Source organism: Pinus tabuliformis, chromosome 4_1, assembly GCF_031772625.1.
Source record: "Pinus tabuliformis cultivar Carrire ecotype Pingquan chromosome 4_1, CPIR1, whole genome shotgun sequence".
Classification (NCBI taxonomy): Eukaryota; Viridiplantae; Streptophyta; class Pinopsida; order Pinales; family Pinaceae; genus Pinus; species Pinus tabuliformis.
The window spans coordinates 101,132,826-101,137,838 of NC_142303.1; positions in this window are offsets into that span (position 1 = coordinate 101,132,826).

A 5,013-nucleotide genomic window follows, 5' to 3' on the forward strand; every position below is an offset into this window, starting at 1 on the left:
AGAGAGGAAGAATTAGAGGAAGTAAAAGGTTGGTGGGAAACTCTAGACTCGTCTAATTGCTGATTCGACTGTTCAGGAATAGTGGTGTTTTGAATGACATTGGTTGAGAAGAGCCAGACCAGAAAACCAATTGTCAGTCCTGGAAGTGACAATGTGGCCATATGGGGCGCACCAACATCTCCCCAAGAGGAGAAATGACTAGGATGTCCACCAAGGGGAATTCCTTGGTTGGTAGGCTCCATTTTCTCAACCTAAAGATCAACGCAGGAAAAAGGGTATGAATATTCCGTTTAAAATAAATTTTAACGATGCTTGGACACAACTTGCTTTTTCAATTTTAAAGAGTCGAGAAAAAGCAAAAGATGACTCTAGTCTCCTTCGATTTTTAATGAGCCTGAAGTGACAAGTTCTCAGATGGACCTTTTCCGTTAAAGAGTCTGAAAAGGAATGAAAGGGACTGCTCTGGAGTTCTAGGTAGAGGGTGTGCCAAACCAATCGCAAAACCGCAAAATACTTTTTAAGGTACGGGCGGTCAATCTTCCCGAATGCTGTGTTCAGTGCATTGCGATCAGTAGGGCGGCCGACACGGCTTCCTATGGATAAAGGTTTTATGCCTATAGGGGTCTCCCAATATATAATCGACGGTACGTGGGAGCACAATCCGTACTGGCACTTATCGTCTCTCAGGAGGAATCACCCAACCATCAGTCAGGCTGACAGTCACGAGGTTTTACGACGTCGGAACACGTCTCTAGCCTAGACCTCTATGTTGTGCGTTAAGTTACAAAGCGTTGTTAAGTTCATTCAATTTATTTTAGGTTGATATTTCTTAGAAGTTTGCCTTTTTGGATCACCACGAGATGTATATACAATTCCTAAATGCAGTCTAAAGATGATAAGCAAGCTTTTATCTCTTTTCAACAATGAAAATCCTAGCTACAAGGGGAAAAGAAAGACACAATCTTTTCTCAAAGAGCAAAGAGCACACTGTAAATGCACTTTTCCTAAATCAAACCATACAAACTATCATTATGCAAATGCACAAATGCATGTATTTGTTTTCACTTTCTTAATGTTGATGCCTAAAAAGAAAGCTGTTGTAGAAATTTGAATTCGATTTCGAGTGAAAACACAAACAAGTTTCTTTTTGAAATCAAAAAGACGATTATGACACTTTATGATTTTGAAGTAAACACTTGTTTCAACACTAGAAATTCACAAATTCAAACCAAAAGAAAAAAGTAAAAGCGCAATCAACTGTCAACAGCAAACAAATTTACTCCTAAGATCAAAACGACACTTATGACAGGTCTAGATCTAAGGGCGACAATATGACTAGTTTACTTTTGTAATGGGAAACTGCAAATGATGTAACAAATACACAAAAACAAATACAATTTCTTTTATACAACTGAGGTGAAATTAAGGCAAAGAAAAGGGGTTTTCAGATAGGTACACACACTGATAACAAGCTGCAAAAAACAGAGATAAAACTGAACAAAATGAAGCAAAGAACCACTGCTGCACAGGGCAAAGGCTGATCAGCGCACCTGTTGCACAGAGAAACTGAATTGTAGCACAGGTAGCCCTCTCGGGACCTGCGTTGAAATGCCGAACCTCTTCACAGAGCCTGCGCTGAAGTAGAAACGAGAATTTTCTCTGCGTTCTGGGTCACGGTTTGCAGTTTAATCTATGGTTTTTGGCTGGATAAAAGCTATCAGTAAGGTACAATTAGAGGGATGATTTAAAGGAGGATTAAGAGCTATCACAAAGGGCAGTTAGAGCAGTTTTGGATCAGCTGTTCAGATCATAAACAGACCCGATGAGTGGACTAGAGTGGCAGATCTCTACTTTGCATTTGTAAATGGCAAATGCAGTTCGATTCGCCACTCCTAAGTTTATGAGAAGAACAACAATAGAAACAAAAATAAACTAACTAGATACATTACCCAGCGGAGTCGCCAATTTGTTGTTGGTAAAATTATCTATTCAGAATGCCCCTATCCCACTCTAAGGTGTGACAGTGCCTTAGCAACAAACAAGGAAAACTGCTTGAGTATCCTTCTTTATGAAATGTAAATGAAGAGGAAGGATGTAACTAACCTGTGTCTTTCGCTAGTTTGTTGATCCAATCACTCTTCCCTTTGTTCGCTTCCCGCTGCCTGCTCACTTACTGGCCCAGCTTCACTAAATTCCTGCAAGATCACAGAAGAGAGAAACTACCCGAAGATATAGATTTACATTCATAAAAAGCTCAGGATCAGATTAAGCTAAACATGCAAATATAACAAAACATCACCGATATACAAGCATGTAGAAGAAACTCAAATAGTTTTATTGATATGATAAGAAAGTCCAAGAGGAGATACAACCAAATGAGTCCCGATCTAGCATCTACCTCCCAGAAAAGGAATCCCTTCCTCACCTCCAACAAAGCATAAATCACCCAATGTACTAATCTCAATCTCAAACCAACAGCAATTCTCTGCAAAGTACAAAATTCCAGCCTCTGGATCTCTGGGATGAGGGATCCATATATAGATGTAAGCAGAGAGGATGAGTCAGCTTATGTTTTGAATTTTGGCTTCTCTTTGCCAGTTCTTGCTTCCACTTGGAGACTGAGAGCCTCTTACTCATCACTGGTCGAATTCAGTGAGGCAAGTGTCATTGGAGAAGATTCTGGAAGCTTCCATTGTCTCTCCACCTCGTTGAATGACTCTGCCACTTGTCATTTCCTGCTCAACGCACCTGGGTAGTGCATTCAAGTGCATTGCAATGCACCTAGCCAGTGTATTTGGGTGCTTTGCAACGCAGGCAGCTAGTGGAGCCTCTGAATTGATCCTGATTTGACTAGTTTTGAGCAGTTTCTGGTGGAGAACTTCTGGGAGAAGTTGTCATTGGTTGACCTTGTTCCTTTAGGGTCAGGAACAACACTTTTAGGGACTTTGGATCCCTTGGATTATGGACACTTCATGCTTAGAGCTGTAAGGCACAAAAATGTCTATAACAGGATCAGGACACTATGTGTGAGACTTCCCAAATCTGACACATCTATCATGCTGATATTGTACTCAGTTTGACCATGCAACGAAGGATTGCCCTATATTATTAGCTAAGATACATGAAAAGGGGGTGTAGCCTTAGCAACTGACTAAGAACCTACAGATCATGAGGGTTGAGCCTCACGAGGAAGATCCTAAGGTAAATATTGTGCTGCGGAGTGGAATGATGATTGGTGAAGATAAGGGAAAGCAACCTGAAGAAGGTGAGTGGGTTTGAAAAGCATCAGAAAAAGAAACTGGATTTTATCTAGAAGGTGCAAGAGAAACATTTATGGAAGTGAAGAAAAGCTTCACTAAGGCCTCTGCCTTAGGAAGTCAAGAGAAGCCAGCTAAAGAAATGGACCCCCATGATTACTACTTTCTTAGAAACCTGTATGAAGTTGTTGTGTGATAGCAAGGCTATGAAGGGACTTCAGGAGCTGATCAATAGGTGCGCTGGGAAGGAAAACGCCACTGACGGACCGTGCATAGTGAAGAACACTGGAAGGCATAAGGTGAGAACGGGGCATGAGATGAGGCTCACTACGTAGATAAGAGAATATGAGATGGATAAAGTTATTCTAGATCTACGGTCGGATGCGAATGTTTTCCAAAACAGACTTGGGAGAGGATGGGGAGACCTGTGCCACAATGGTCTCCGATTTAGTTAAGAATGGAAAACCAACCAGAAATCATCCCCATGGGAAGATTGCAGGGAGTAACGGTAGATATTGAGGTTACGAGAGGATTAGTTGATTTTGAAATAATAGATATTGTGGATGACAACAATCTCTACCCCGCACTCCTTGGGATCGATTGGGCCATTGATATGAATGGGGTAATCAATTTGAAGAAGTAGAAGATGATATTTGAGAATAAATCACTCCATGTAGTGGTGCCCCTAGACCCTGTAGAAGGACTGCACTATACTGAACCAGTCCGAGATTATGAAAGTGATGCGATTTGGACCAGTTTTATAAGATAACGACGTGAGATTAGGATTGGGTGAATCTGACAGTAGATGGGCATATTGCATGGTACCGTGAAAGTTCCTGCACATCATATTTAGACAAAGAGTTGGAGCACTAGAAGAATCGATTGCATGAATTATCTATGATGCGCTATGTATCGTCAGAGGTAAGAAATATACCTTAATATGATGGTTTAACTAATGTTGATAACTTTTTGGATGCATTTGAGAAGGAAGTGCTAGAGAAGCATCACTTCTAGGCCTTGGATTGGGAATTGCGCGCTATGCCTGCCAGATGGTGGGGAATGCACAATGACAGTTTTGATGATTGGCACATGTACATAATGATGATGAGAGTGTTTTTTGGTTACCCACAAGTACGGCTAATAGAAAAAATGATGGGAGGAATGACTCGCCCGACCATTTGGCCAAATGGATTGAAGTGTATGGAGCAGAGCATCAGTTGAACTAGGTGGATATTTTTTGTCATACATTGGATGTTATAGTGATGAATTGGTACTTGGAGATAGAGGTACGCCATGGAACTGAAGAATGGGATTTTTTGCACCAAGGATTTTTTATGACGTTCAGCTTGGAGGATGGGTTTGAATGTATTGATGAAGCGTTGAAGGAGGTCAAGACAACGATCTTCAGGATACTACAGGATCCTCTAAATTTGATTAAACCTGAGTGGACTACCCATTTGAGCCATGCACTGGAGTGCTACAATGTGACAGCGGAAGAAGAAGTCAAAGGCCTGAGGGAGATAAATATTTCAGATACTGAAGGTCACCGCGAAGTTGAAGTACCACAACTAGACAATCCAGACATCACCGTGCCACTCAAAAATAGACAGGTAAACATTGGCACGGAAGTAGAGACGAAGTTTGCAAAGATTGGGGACTACTGGGATGGCACAACATTAGATAAGGTCACCGAATTTCTCCACGAATATCAGGATCTATTCCCTATGAAGTTTTTAGATCTGAAAGGGATAATAGG